We start from the raw sequence: 16,270 nt of genomic DNA, 5'->3' as shown, positions 1-16,270 counted from the left end.
AGCTTGTGCTTGGTTGAATTTAAAAACTCCTCTATACAGGAAATTGGAGGTTCCATTCTGCATGGGACCAACCCTTCCCTCCTCTAGAGCAGAAAGCTCTGTGCCAGCACCCACCCAAAATTAGGGATGTTCTCCCAATTCTGCTTATTCCTTGTTTGCCCTGCTCCCTGGCAGGTTACAGAAAATGTGCAGGAGCCCTGCCTGGAGAACAGGTCACACCTAGAAACCTGAAATTCTCAGACACCACCAGTTGCCAGTGCAGCTAAAGCAGATTTCAAAGCCTGTTGTTTCCCTGTGTATTCCCATGCCTGTGTCCAGGCACTTGTTAACATGTGTACTGTTCTAATTTTAAACAGCTGCTTCTCCTCCTGTGCTTGGCAGGAGTCTGAGGGGATAAATACTGCAGAAGTGAAATAAAAGGCAGCTTCTTGAAAGCTGATACCTCAGTTTCTTGCTTCTTAAGAAGCCACTTTGTCACAGCATGGATCTGGCTGCCACACAGCACAAAACACCAACTCAGGGACTTACAATTAAACTCCTAAATCCACATTCATGCAAAAAAAATAAATAAATAAATAAATAAAAATTAAAAAAAATAAAAAAAAGAACCAAAAAACTTTCATTTTTTTGAATGTTGATTTCTCATTATCTGGCTGTAGAAACCTGAATTTTTACCACTATATGTATTTATATATGCCTGCATATAAGCTCTTGACTGCTTAACTCTACTGAGAAAGAATGAGAAGAGGTTACAAAGAATAAAATGGCTAAATTGAAAAACATAGACAACTTAATTATGGGATAATTTTCTTAGGACCTGAACATTCTTCAGCTATTTTTTACTATTATATCTTCCCTTGTTTGAATTCTCACAGGCCTTTTTTAATGATTTCTCTTGCAAGGCTGTCATAATGTCCAAACTATATATATAAAACAGTTTCTAAATGAAGCCATCAATTATTAAAAGGAAAAAAAAAGGAAAAAAAAAAAAAGAGAAAACATCATTGCAAAACCAAGCTCCAGCTGAACTCTTTTTTGGATAAATTTGTTGGACATTTCTAATTATAAAGTAGTCTAAGGGAAGTGAAAAACATCCCTACTCTGTGAAAAGTTTGTGTCATTGTAAAGGTGCTGTCTGCACCACTTAATTAGTGGCTTGTCTTCATTTTCTTCTGTCTTCACCCAGAGTCAGGATTAAAACATGAAGGAGATGAATTTTCTCATGTTTGGGCTTGGTTGTTTATTAAATCTTATCTAAAGTACAGATTTCTGCAACACTTCCAGCTACCAGCTAAAAGTGAGCAAAATGGAGGTGAATTGAGTTAGTTACAAGGTCTTTTAAAGTTAAACAGTTTAATAGAGAATTAATAACTATATTATTTATACTTTTGACATCATAATCAAATTCCTGTGACCCACAGTCCAACCAAAAACTCCTTGAAATCATGAAGAAGAAGAAAAAGATAGAAACAACACCCAAAATCCTCCATTTTGTCTCATTACTATACTATAAAAACCTTAATTTTAAAACTCTTCACTATGTGAAATTATGTACTTTTATTCTAATGACACACACGTGGTTTTAACTCCATCACTCAAATTTGGAAGCTTCTCCAAGGGCTCAGGGGGTCAGAAAACACAGAAAACTCACAACTCCCAAGTTTCTGGGATCCAACATCTCATGTCCTGAGCGTGGCACTGAGCCTGAATTAAAGAGAACAACTCTGCTGGAACTTTCTCCTCAGGTGTGTGAAACACAGGGATTGCATTCTCCAGGATTTTTTTTGCCAAAATTGTGCTTCCAAACTGAAGAAATCTCCAGCATGCACAACACAAGGTTACTCAGGACTGATTTATTTGGTGGATCCTGTCTGAAGCCCTCCTGTTCTCCATGTGTATTTATTCATAAATGCATCCCTTCAGCTCCTCTCACACAAACAGAAAAAATGTCCCTGTGAAAAATGAGAGGTTTACCTTCTTGGTAGATTTTAAAACGTTTAATAAAAGACAATAAGAGACAAACAATAAAGCAAAAGTTTATGATGACCAGGTGTTTGGTATTCAACCTGCTGCTTTGGAGACACCCCTTAAATTCATCAGCCCATTGCATATTTATAGACCTATCATGCATTTTCAAATTTTTCTTTAAACTATTTTTCATATTCCATATTTCATATTCCATATTCATATTTATATTTTACACTGCCACTCCTTGAGTCTGCCTTTTTCGAGCATGTGTGTTCCTGGGCTGTGGTTTTAACTTAATAATTAAATTTTTTATCTTAATTCTTATCTTTTAATTTGGGCTGTGATCTTCAATTTCTATAGAAAGTTGGTGTTGATAACTGGTTATCAGTGCAGGTGTCTTCACTGGGTATTATCTGACTAAGCAGGTAGTTTATTTACTACAAGGACACTTAACCTAAATAAAACTATGTATTAAAAATAGTTTCAACACCACCTTAATATTTGCAAAAAGCCAATACCATAATATGTATTTACAGCATTCCCAAAGGATTCCTCCATGAAAAGACAGCAAAACCCACTCTGTGCCCAAGTTTTATTGTGCCCATGTGACAATAGCTCGTGTTTTTTCTACATCAGGAAACCTTTTCATGTGTTTTTTCCCTCCCCCTTCCCATTATCAAACAAAACCTGGGGAAACGCAGCAGCTTTGACCAGAAATTTTCAGAGAGGAAAAAAAAAAAAATTTTTTTTTGTTTTTGTTTTTTTTTTTTTTGTTTTTTTTTGTTTTTTTGTTTTTTTGGTTTTTTTTTTCTTTTATTTTTTTTTTTTTTTTTTTTTTTTTTTTTTTGGTTTTTTTTTTGTTCTGCTGCACTTTCCTGGGTGACTTGTCACGTCCAATAGTGTCAGTCACATCTGATGAGGTGGCTCTGGGGCTGCTGCACCTCCCTGAGCGAGCCACCCGCTGGGAAACTCCAAACAAAGCACTTCCCAAAAAAACTTAACCCTTCCTGCTCACCCAGCTGCCCCACCACAGGGCCACCACCCACTCCAAGGGGGAAAAAAAAAAATCAGCATTTCTAGAAATGAGTGTTGGGCTAGGTGTTGACAGCAGCTTAGCACCTCTTATAAAAACCATTCTCAGTAAATTCTTCATTTTTCCATAAATCTGGAATATTTTGCTCGAAATTCCCATGGAGCAGATAGAGCAGATTGTTTATTTATATAATTAATCCAGTTTTCCAGCTTGCAGGATTGAGTATGGAGGTGACACACTGAATTTTCTGTTGAGGAATTACTGGCAATTCTCATTTTCATCTGCAGCTACTGGAAAAACAACTCACCCTTGTTTTACCAAAGCATTTTTTCTGCCTAAATATGATGTTTTAGTAAAATATTAAATGTATTATGAAAACTTTAGGGTTATTTCCCCCTTTTATTTAAACACATTGATGAGACAGAGCTGCTCTGAGATGAGGAGAAACTTTTCCCACCAGATTTTGAAGGTAATTTACTGCTTATTAAATCCAGGCAGTATACACATGGTGTTATTATTCACAGATATCTGCTTTCTTGAACAAAAGCTGCTCCAGATACCTACTTAGATACACCCTAACAACAGAGAAATAACTGTGCTGCATTACACTAATGCAATGTTTTACCCATAGTCTTTAACACATTTCAACATTAGCTGTTACCATATCATAAAGTAATATTATTTTCTTGCTTTGCATGATGATTAGATCTAAAAAAAAAAATCCCCAAACCACAAACTGTTTATCTGTACAATCTTCATTTTAGCTATTTAAAAATAGTCCATCAGTCAGAAAATGGGTATTTTGTTGGTCTTAATGGTTCTTATTTTTAGAGTTTCATTAGCCACATGTGGAAATATAAAATCAGGAGTCTAAAAAAATAAGTAGGAAATGCTCCCAGAAGAGTCAAACAGCACATCCCCAACTAAACACAGAGGAACAAGGAAGGCATCAGCCCAAAGCTGCTCACCAAAGGTTTGTCTACAACTTGCAGTGTCAGACCAGCTCAAAATCAACAGTTTTATGGCCAGCTGCTGATGAAAAGTGTTTGTATGTCTGTAATGTTTGTAGGTGCTGTCTTGATTAATAAACCAGACCAATAAATGCAAAAATTGTGTCACTGGATGGATTAAATGCTGGTTAAATAATGCATTTCCACATGCAACTCTAAATGGAATTCATGTTTAGCAGCTGGTTCAAGTGCAGTCCCTAAGGGTCTGCTCTCTGCTGCTTCATATTTCTATCAATGACTCAGGAATAAAAAAGCAAACATAAAAACATCACTGATAAAAAATAGAGAGAGGGGGAATGTTAACTACAAAAGACCAGAGCAGCAATACAAAGTAAGTTGGATGGTAAATTAAGCATAAATATGAGTAAATACAAATCTCAGTAGAGCCAAATGTGGAATTACAAACCTAGAAATGAAATATGCAGGCCACAATAGCAGGCTGAAGAATCTGTCTGGGGGACTGGAAGCTTTGAAATAAATCTGTGGAGTTGTGGAAATGAAAATTAGTGTCCTCATAATAAAGGAGCAAGGGGCACACCAGCAGCAGAATCTACAGGAACAGCAGGAGTTTCACCCTTGTACCCAGAACTGGTGCTGCTGTTCCTGGAATCTGACATTTGCAGTACAAAAATGATACCAGAGAACTCAAGTGCCAAGAGAAAAGGCACATGGATGAGTAAAAGGCATTTTTAAGATGATATTCTGACATGCTGGCCTTGCAGCTCACAGGAGGGCACTGCCCAGGTGATTCAGGGAGTTCAGTTTGATGCCCACAGTCATCCCCACTGCCTTTCAATTCCCTGGCAGCCACTGAAGGGTGGGCCCCAACTCTGGAAGAAAAAATAAAGCTCATATTCAAGATAACTGGACAAAACTCCCACTCTTAGAACGATCTGTGTGCAATGCTGTTGATCATGAGCTTCAGTTTGTCCCTTACAGCAAAAAAATCACAGAATAACAGAATAATTTGGGTTGGCAAAGACCTTCAAGCCCAACCTGTGACCAGCCATCACCTTTGTCACCACTGAGTGCCACATCCAGGTGTTCCTTGGACACCTCCAGGGAAGGGGACCCCAAACCTCTCTGGGCAGCCCCTCCCAAAGTTTAACATCCCTTTCTGTGCAGAAATTCCTCCTGGTGTCCAAGAAATGCTAAAAAAGAAAAAGACAGAAAGAACATCTTCACCTCTACAAGAGCTGCACAAAAGGCTCAGAGCAGTTTTTCCCAGTGGGAAGGGGAATCCTGGAACAAAATTTCAGTTTGTCCCTTACAGCTACAAATTGACAAAAATCACAGAATAACAGAATAATTTGGGTTGGCAAAGACCTTCAAGATCAGCAAGCCCAACCTGTGACCAGCCACCACCTTTGTCACCACTGAGTGCCACATCCAGGTGTTCCTTGGACACCTCCAGGGATGGGGATCCCAAAAGGCTCAGAGCAGCTGTTCCCAGTGGGAAGGGGAATCCTGGAACAAGTTCCCAGTGGGAAGGGGAATTCTGGAACAAGTTCCCAGTGGGAAGGGGAATTCTGGAACAAGGGAATCATGGAACAAGTTCCCAGTGGGAAGGGGAATCCTGGAACAAGTTCCCAGTGGGAAGGGGAATTCTGGAGCCAGGGAATCCTGGAACAAGTTCCCAGTGGGAAGGGGAATTCTGGAGCCAGGGAATCCTGGAACAAGTTCCCAGTGGGAAGGGGAATTCTGGAGCAAGGGAATCATGGAACAAGTTCCCAGTGGGAAGGGGAATCCTGGAACAGGTTCCCAGTGGGAAGGGGAATCCTGGAACAAGTTCCCAATGGGAAGGGGAATTCTGGAGCAAGGGAATCCTGGAACAAGCTCCCAGTGGGAAGGGGAATTCTGAAGCCTGGTGCTATTGATCAGCTGCACTCAGCAAGGGCAGCAGTAAACACTGAGGCACCACTGCCAGTCAAGGCTGCACTGGGTTAGAAGAGAACAGAAGATTCTTCACTGAGAAGAGGAGATTTATAAATCCAGAACAGAAATTGCATTCTCTTGTTAAAATCCAGCCCAGTTTTTTACACCTGTGTAATTCATTCAACTCTGCTGGGAGGACAGGATTTAAAACCACCCACTAAAAGCCTTGACCTGCATTTATTGTGACATGAGAGGAGCCCAGGGGTTATCCCAGCACTGAGCCATCTCTAGTAAAACCTGCTGCAGCCTCCTGAGGTTTGAAAGGAGGCACTGCCTGATCACCAGTTCATTCCTCCACTGCATCATTCCCTTATTTGCTTGCATTCCTCTGCTCCCATTATTTATTTGATCCCATTCCTTGTTCAGGACTGAGGAGCTGAGAGCAGGCAGCCTCCTCTGCAACTGCAACCTGAGAGGGAAAAACCCTGCATGACAAATCCCCACCTGCATCAAACACTCTTATCTTCTTCCCATTTCTTGTGCCCTCTCCCACTCACCTGGAACTGAACACTTCCCCTGTGTTTTATCTTATCTTGGAAACAAGGAAATGCCACGAGTTACATGTCAATATGACCTCTGTGAACTAGGAAGAAGCTGTCTAGTGTGATGCCTTGTTGGCTCCATTAAACCAGTTAAAGATGCAGTTGGAATTCTGGCAGTGCTGGGAAAAGAAAATGTGCTTTAGGCTGTGAGTTTGAAAAATGTGAGGAGATTTGGGATAAAGAGACCCTTCAGAAGATGAGCTAGCATAGAAGTTGCCCACAAATAGTTTTAAATTCTTTTTTCTCACTCATTGAATATTTTCACCTTGTATTTATTTCATGGATTAAATTGAAAATGTTAGCATTTTAGGCAACCTAAATGTTAACTGGAGAAACTGGAGTGACCTCTAAGAAACTGGTCGGGAATTTTCTTTCCACAGTTCAGCAATCAGTGAAGCAATAAGCAAGAGGAAGCATTTGTATTTTTGAGATTTTCTTTGCTTTGTCAATGTACAAATTCCTTCCCCATGGGGACTGAGTTTTTCCTTTCACCTCTTCTCTTACAATGCCACATCAGACTTTACTTTTTGACCAGGAAAAGCTGAGGTGCATTAATACTTTAATACACATTAATGCTTTAATAAATTCTTTTCTGGGCCAGAGCCCAGGGTCCCATTCTGGGCTGAGCACCCATATAAACTTTCTGATTTAGACCCCTATCCACCAGAAGAGTTTTCTGATGCTGTGGAGGTAGAAAAAAAATCACTTTTCATTGCAACATTAAACTAAGCAAAGTCAAACAGACCTTCAAAACCTCTTGAGATCTTTGGAGAATGGAAAAAGACAATGTTCCTGCATAAATCTTCTCTTACTGATGTTCAGACTTATCTGAAGACAGATCACATTAAATATGTGCCAAGCACATAAATACATTTTCACACACCACCTCTGCAGCAAAATGCATTATTTTGGTGGGGAATGCCATCTCAGTAAATAGATATCTGGTGTGAACTTTTGTATGGGCACCTTTATAAAGACCTCACACACCACACCAGGTTTTTTTTTTGCCTTTCCTATACAGGAAAAGCTGCAGTGAGTGCTGGCAGTGGATTTTTGCAGTAGCAGTGTGACAATGCTGGGGTTTAGGAGAGCAGGGTGATTTCTGGGTGCACTGCAGCAGTGTCAGCAAGGTTTGACAGAAAGTTTGATCACCTTCAGCTGCAGTTGCCTTTGATTTCAGTCTGACTCATACAGGAAAATAATCAGCAAAAAGGGCATAATGTAACAGAGGTATTTGCAGAATACCTGAAAATGTTTTGTATTTCTTAATTCCCACCCCACAGGTGGGGTCAAGAAGCCACTTCCCTGTGGGAGGATCTGCAGCCACTGCTCAGCCACATCTGGAGATACTTGATCCTGCATGAAAAGAGTTGGTGAATTTGATGAATGCTTTGCTGAGATGAAACCTGGAAGCCCTCAGGTGTGGCAACAAGATGCACTGGCAGATATCCCAGAGAAATAGAGATCCTGCTCCATCAGATGACATTAAACTGGATTTATATTTCTCCAGGTTCATTTTAAGTCTGAGGGGAAAGTAACACATTTACTGCTCTGAGTGCAATTGCAGGATGCTGGCTGTAGAAGGGAAAGAAATTTCTCCAGGAAAGACAAGATAAATGAACTCATAGTGGGACAGTAGGAAAATGCAGTGCCCTGAAAACAACCAACCCAAGCAGACACTCTGGGAGCAAAGGGCTGCTCTGTGACACTGCCCCTGCCTGGGACATCTCCTCTGAACAATACAAGGTGATAAATCACAGTTGGAAGAGAAGAGTTTAACTCCTGACCAAGCCACTGAGCTTATCTGTGAGCAGATAAGGGGGACCCAAGTGAAGGAGATCACAGATTTTAGAGACAGGGCTCAGGACAAGGAGCAGCAAAAGGTGCCAGGTTTCCTCTCCCTCTAGGTTAAAACAGCAGGAAGGGCACAGAAGCAGCAAATTTGACACAAATATTTTGCTAAAAGAAAAATATTCTCAGTCAAATGCTTTACTCCCCACACTTTCACCAACAGTTTCAGACAGGGTATCTCTTGTGCCAGTTTTATAAAAAATTGATGTGAAACACTGCATCCAGTGCAAAACACTGTGGGCATGAAGTCTTTCAATTAAAAGTCTTTCTGTACCCCCTCACTGTTTAAATTTAAATTTAACTACATTTTATGTTACAGAGATAGCTCTGATTAATCTTATTTCTGTCCTCTGAAACAAAACATGTGGATTACATTTTCTAAAACTTTATTCTATGAAGAATCCTTGGTCTGGGAAAATAGCTAAATGTTTTTGTAACATCAGCAGAAACAGAACAAGACTAATTATTCTGTATTAAAATTTTTCATATATTCAAAAAATCTTTTGTAGTGGGAGAACATCGAACATGGGAGAGCCTCTATTTTAACATGAAATTTTAGGGGAATATAAAAGGCATTTAGTTGCTCTGCAGAATGAGCAATTTGAAAAGCATTTACTCTGGAAGAAAGTGCAGGTATTCCTTCTTGCTTCTCCCCCACACCACGCATGCACAGAAGGAAATGTTTTGAGAAAATTACTTTAATATTGCTATTCTTGTAATAGAGGCCTTGTTACCAAGGCAGGACTCAGTGCAGGGTGGCATTTTTCTGGGACTGGGAACTGAGGGCAGATTCAAGTTTAACTTTGCAGAATGCTTTGTAAACTGGGAGAAGGGAAATGTGAACCAAAACAAGGAAAGGGAGTTTATTGGTGTTCTGGTTTGAAGGACAGGTGTCTGCCAATAAAGGCAGAAGCTTCTCTTTGAAATGGAGAATGTAAACCCCCTCCCTCCAAATTATTATTATAATTTTGAAATTAAGGAGCTCTCAGGCAAAGAGATGGAAATTAGAAATAACAGTTCTTTACTAGGAAATTAAAATAGAAATGCAGTATTACACAGAACAATCCCAACCCTGCCAGAGTCAGAATCCAAGCTGACACCCGTCAGTCAGTCAGGGTGTTGGCACAGTCCCATTCAATGGTGGCTGCATCCTCCTGCAGGGGCAGATGTGGTTCAGCTGGAGCAGTGCTCCTGGAGAAGGTGCAGTTTCCTCTGAAGCTCCAGGGATGATGTGAAAGGTCTGGTTTTCCTCTGGAATCCAGTGGAAAGAAGGTTCCTTGGTGTCCAAAATGTCAGTTTTTATCTGGGTAGGAAAGGCTTGGCTCCTCCCCTGGCTGGAGCATCTCCCAGTGGGATGATGGAATTTTATCAGTCATGCCCTGGGACTCACTGGCCATGAACAGGAGATATCTCCTGGAGGGAGGATGGGCTGTGGGAAGATAAAGATGATTGCCCAGCTGGTTTAAAGATGGCCCATGAGCAGATAATGTGTGCCAGGAGATCAGGGTCACTGCCCCACCCGGCTGCAGCAGATGGGGACAGAATCCACATTTCTGTCACATCCTGTATTGCAACCCAAGACAATTGGCCATAGGGAAATGTGCTGGGGTGTGATAGGAACAGCCATGAGCAAGGGATGCTGCAGGAGCCCAGGGCCAGACTGGGGAGAAAATGAGGCACAAAATTCCCTGAGCTGCAGTGGGAAAAGGGGAAAGGAGATTCTGTGGAGTGGTGGAGCAGCACAGCCAGAACAGCAGAGTTTGAGACTGGCCAGTGAGGAAGGGCAGGAGAGGAACAAAGTGTTTGTCCAGCTGGGAGAAGAGGAAGGTGGCAGCTACAAGGAATTCTGCAAGTGTTATTTGATTGTTGTAACTCATCATTTCCACCAGGTGTGTCTGAGATCTACAACCACACTTGCCTGTATTTGCATATTCTCTCATTACATTCACTTCTGGTTTAGTTCTTGCTTTGAATTTAAGGAATTCAAATATATATAACATGGAACATGTTGGTTAGAAGATTATCCCATGGACAAGTGGCACGATTGTACCACCAGAATGGAAACTGAGCAGAGCTGGCAGGTACATCCCTCCATAAGTCATGAATTTTAATGGATTTTAATGAGTCTAGAGTCTGTGGCTGGTCTTAAAAGTGCTCAATAAAACTCCACCAATGCTTCCTTTGCTTATAAATTATTATATTTTATTATATTTATAAATTAATTATATTTTATTTCACCAAGGAAAAACACTGTAACAACATCTTTTTGATCAAGACTTCATCTTGTTCTGTTACTACTTTTGCCCATGCAATTAATTCAAGAAAATTTTGTAGGAGAATATATAGGTGAAACTTCCTATATTTCACAGTTTTCTTCCTCTGTTTCACAGTTTAAGAGAATCCTTTCTGGCTCACCCAGTGCAAAATTAATGTCACAGGGAAAGGAATGAAATGTTGGGCACTTTGAGCTTGTTACTGTTCTAAAGAAGATCTCTGAAGCAAATAAAATGTGAAGTTCCAGTAAGTGATAAATTTAGTCTTTGGCTGATGTCATTCAGCCTTTTCTCCTTGCTGCTTAGTCAGGAGTATCTCACCACAGAATTTTAGTGTCCTCCCTCTCATTTTCTGGATGTGGTTATTCCTGGGGAGAGTATTCACAGGGACCAGAGATGTCAGGAAATCACACAGCACAATCTGTGAGTTCCTAACAGATTAACCTTGATCACATTTGAGAGCAAAACCTGCCTTGATCCCCTATTCAGAAATAATTAATTAAGACAATATTTGCCTATACCCAGAGTGCTGAGTCCAAATATGAATGAATGAAACTGTTTATGAAATCACCAAATTCTCATTGCAATCAGCAGGAGGATCTGGCTTCTCTGAACATCAGAAAACCTGAGCATTTATTCATTTATCAGATGCAGACTTAGAAGCCTGATTTGAAGTGATTATAATTTGTAATACCTTGTGATACAGCTCACTGAGAGAGGAATCCAACCACACTAAAGGTGTCAAGCATCCCTTGACTTCAAAAAGGTGAAAAAAAAAAGAAAAGCAAAGAAAAAAAAAATCTTTTTATTTGTTCTAGTTCTTCTGTTGCTCTCATCACAATATCAGATTGGAAGGAAATGAAGAGCCTGATTTCCTATACCTGTGCAGATGGAAAAACTTGTAATAATCTGGAAATTCCCTGGACAAATTCATGCCTTCATTTTGTCCTGCTTTTGGAAGCCCTTTTGACTATGGATGATGATATCCAATATGAAAATATTCCTTTATTTTCCAGCACACACTGTGAATGCTAAAATGCAATATTTACACCAGCTGCTTTTTGACAGACAAAATCATAAGAGCTGCATATAAATCCAAGAGTTTTTTTCATGTTTGCAGTGTCATTCAAGCTGCAGAGATAGGGACAATCCAGTTCATTACTCCTGTGCTGAATATGGATCCACAATCAGACCTACACAGACAAAAAAATGTGTCCTTTCTGACAGGCCACTTTTTTTTCAGTTGAAACTTCTTAACATATTGTGATTCACGTTGGGAACATGATCTGGTATGCACCCCACAGAGAAAATTCAGAGTCATAAACAGGATTTCTGATAGTAAAAATAAAAATAAAAATAAAAATATTATATAATAATAATATAAATAATAATAATAAAATAATAAAAATAATAAAAATAATAATAATGTGGTACATGTTTATTGTTAATAAATAAATAAATATAATGAATATTTAAATAATGATGAATTATTTAATTAGTAATTAAAATAAAGCCACATAAAAACATCCTAATAACTGGGCCTAGAGCAAGACATGAGCATCTTACTGAATATTAATCACTAGGAAACATGTGCTCATCTCTGCCTTAAACCTTTCCTTGTTTAAAACAATTAATCATCTCACTCTGCCTGTGTCAGGCATTGCTTCACTTTCTTATTTTTGTCACTTCTGCCTGAGGATGTGTCCTAAACCAAAAGTGGTGTTGAGAAGTGAATCCCACTTCCATTAGAAAGGGCAGAGCTGTGAGATCAGGGATATCACACAAATGTATCTTCAAGATCAATCAAATATTTCCACAGAAAGGGAATATGCAACTTAAAAAAAAATAAATAAAATAAATCTACTAATTGAGGGAAAATATTTTTGTTAACATTCACAAAGCTCACTTGCATTTACATTTTACTTGTACTGAATCACTAAAAGGATTAGGAGGGCAGTCAATCAACGAGGAGGAAAAGCAAAGTTTATGCAGGGACTATTTTTAGCTGAGGAAGCTCCCAGCCCTGGGCACAGCCACGAAAACACCGAGGTTTTACAAACAAGCCACAACCCAGATTTTTTTTTTTTTTTAATATATTTTTTTTTTCCAGCATGGCTACTTCTCCCTAGCTTTGTGGGGAAAATCAATATCTTGTTTTCAGATGTGTAAATGCAGTGCTCTCTCCAAAGTGCCCCGGTCACTTTACCACACGTTCAGCAGCTGCTTCTTTCCAGGCTGTCCCACGATTCCCAGCCTATGAGGATTGACAGGGCAATGATAAACTAATGTGCCCCCTCAGCTCTGTGCTCAGCCCATTGTTCAGGCAGCTGAGACCCTCTGCTTCTATTTGCTTTCTCCCACATGCATTATTCAGCAGCCCAGGAAAAGGCCAAGAACCTCTTTCATTCAGGAATTCTGTATTAAAATAATCAATTTGGAGCTGAAGCTGGGAAGGGAGGCTTGCTACAGGCCAGGCCTGTTAAATGAGCCACCAGCCCCTGCCATTTGCATTGGAACCATGCTATCATCAGGCAATATATTATTATATTCCTTATCCACAGGAGGAAGAAGAAACCTCAGAATACTTTTCTCTCTTTCTCTGCCAGAGCATTAATTATAGCAGCACCTTCCTATTTTGGCACTGTTTGCATTTAGGAGGGTCTATATAATAAGCTACACAATTTGATTTAGAAATTCTTAAGGAGGGAAGGGGGTTCAAATTCCACAACAGACAGAGAAGCTGGATGTTAAAATTAACTTTTAACACTTTTTTTTTTTTTTAATATTCTAACAGAGGGTAGAAGGCCCATTGTTCTGTGAAATGTTTTCCTGGCATTAGAACATATTTGGCTGTGCCAGAAGATGCCCAGTCATCATCCACAAGAATTCCAAATGTGGCATTTTTCCTACCAGAAAAAGAACACAGTGATAAAGGCAGGGCAAGCCTTGTTGCATATCATGTTGTTGTTTTGTTTTTTTTACCTATGGCTCTTTTAGGGAGAATAAGACCTCCACCTTCAGAAAAATGTAAGTGTGTCACTTCCACAGCAAAGAGCAGCACCTCCTGCAAAAACACCCTGAGCAGAGGCACTGCTTCTCATAAACTGAATTTATTTATCAGGGCCAGCTCTGCTCAGCCACCTCTTCCCACTGCACTGCTGAGTTCTCAGTTTAATTTCTCCTCTCACATTTCTGCACTCGTGCCCGTTTCTGCCAACAGCACTTTTGATTTCCTCTCACTTGGCATCCTGCAGGCCAAACACATAAAGGAAACACTGATGCCAACAGATGAGAGAGTAAAAAAACCCCATGCCCATGGCTGGGGGAGTTAATGGGAGGCCTCTTGCTGCCTACAAATGTTACTGATCACTGATCCCTTCTGGGATGTTTCCCCTCCCATTCCATGTGAGATATCACGATAGCTCCTTGTTATGAACATCCCACCCACTCTTTGACATTTCTGCTAACCAAGGATTGTCACTGTTGTTTAAAAATGATTGATGGTTAAATTCAGTGAGTAAAAAATCTTTGGTGAGTAAATTTTATATCTACTTTACCTGCAGCATCATCAGCCTGGTAAGCACAGGGGTGGTGAGTAACTAATTAAAGTTGGTGGTGAACAAGCTCTGCTCAAATTCATTAAAGCAGAAAAGCTGCACTAAAAGCCCCCAAAAGTTTCTGCCCGGTGTCTTGGCTGCGAAATCAAACAAAATATAAAAGTTTAGATGCTGTTTTCAAAAGTCTGAACTTTCATCTCAGTGGGGGAGAGAAAATAAAAGTATTTCCCCATTCTGGTATCAGACAGAGGATTTTCTACCAGTCTGCTCTGATGCTGGCACCAAATCTACACATTTAGAGGTTGCTGTTCTGGCAGGAAAATCCAACGAATATTTGATGCTGGAAGCACACAACCTAAAGTGAAAAAGGCTAAATGTACTGGGATTTGTGCTCATGAGTCACTTCCACAGCTCAAAATGCTCAGTGAGTGAATAAAACATTCCAGAAAGTGCCATGTACAGCATGAGGCATCCAGCCTCAAAGAGCTGATAATTTATTTTTTTTTGCCAGCCAATGAGCAGGGCCACAGAAATATTCAGACTTTTGTTTTGCACTCTGGAGAGTTTGGTTTCATAACCCTGCAAGAGATGTGCATGAGACTCACCTAGAGATGAGCCAGTAAAGCATTTCATTGTGTCCAGAATTTCCATGGGCTGAGCATACCAAGCCCTCTCATTTCCACTGTGCAGAACAAATCAATCCCTGCTCTTGGCACCAGAATTTTGGAGGGTTGGAAATCATTGATATGACAGTGAGGAGAAAGAGAGGAGAGTTTAAATCTCACACCTTTGCACAAACTATTCACTTGGTAGAGCTGAGAGCTCAGAAGGACAGGGAAGAACCAATTTAGGGCAAGATAAAGAATATTTCAGTCCTTTCTCCTGCCAGGCCATGGTTTCAATGAGAAGGAAATTTGGAAGCAGCAGCAGCAAAGCTTGTGGCAAACTGCCCCAAATTGTGCAGATGAACAGCTTCAATCTTGGGAATTTCACACTTTTGTTACAAAGCTCTACTTCTGGACACAGCCACCCATTACCATGAAATCTCTAAAATTAGTTCAGATTATCTAAAACAGGGAAACCCAAACATTTCTAACACAAACAGCAAAGCTGGTCCCAAGATGCACAAGCAGTTTCTAATAAAAGCAAGCATGCAATTCTTCCATGCTGAATTGCAGGCTAGAAAGCCTCAAAGTTAAACCAGCCAGGGTAATAATATAATTAGGGGTAGAAAAAATGTTAGTAAGTGAGATTTTCTTGTACAATTCACTCAGTGTTTAATAGAGTGAGATATCCCATGATGTGCCAAAATCTTGTGGCCACTGTAAACCAAACTCTATCTTTCATTCTCTTCTAATGAACTGATTCAAAATGCACATTGATACAAAGAATGGAGTTCAAGAATCTATACAGGCAAACTACAGAGTTCTTTTTTGTGGTTATGTTTACCTTTTATAAGTGTCTCACTAAGTTAAATGCTTTAGCAACTGTGGGCAGCTTCAGTTCCTCATTATTAGATCTTTGAAGTAATTCTTCTCCAGCATTCAGCACGTGAATTTATTCTGCAATTTGCACTCAATGCCTGCAGTAAGCCCAACTTGTACAAAGACAAAATGCTGTCAACATTTATCTGCTGCTTTACACATGCCTGGAGCAGAGCAAAGGGAAAGTGGCAAGCATTTCTATTCCTGGACTCAAAACAAGCTGCATTCACTTAGTGCAGGATAAAAGGCAGAGTACAGAGATGAAAAAGTAAAGGGGAAAGGGAAAGAGCAAGGAAAAAAATGAGAGACATAAAAAAAGAAAACTATGGGGAAAAAATAACTATTCAAAAAAGAAAGAAGGATAAAATCAAATGCATGATCAAAGAGAGAAAGAAATCTAATTTGTAAAAATAAACTCAGAGTTGTGACAGGTTCCCAGGAGCAGGCACAGATCCCCAGGACTGCTCAGAGGCAGCAAGATCTGTCCCCTGCCAGCCTGGGTGACAACAACCACCACCAGTGACACACCAGAGCCACAGGCAGGAATTCTCCAAACCCAGCACGAGCTCAGCTCCATCCTGAGCATCCAAGCTGAGGTAAGAAAGGATTGTCTGCAA

Source organism: Oenanthe melanoleuca, chromosome 4A (assembly GCF_029582105.1).
Source record: "Oenanthe melanoleuca isolate GR-GAL-2019-014 chromosome 4A, OMel1.0, whole genome shotgun sequence".
Lineage (NCBI taxonomy): Eukaryota > Metazoa > Chordata > Aves > Passeriformes > Muscicapidae > Oenanthe > Oenanthe melanoleuca.
Note: the sequence above shows the minus strand (reverse complement) of the source record.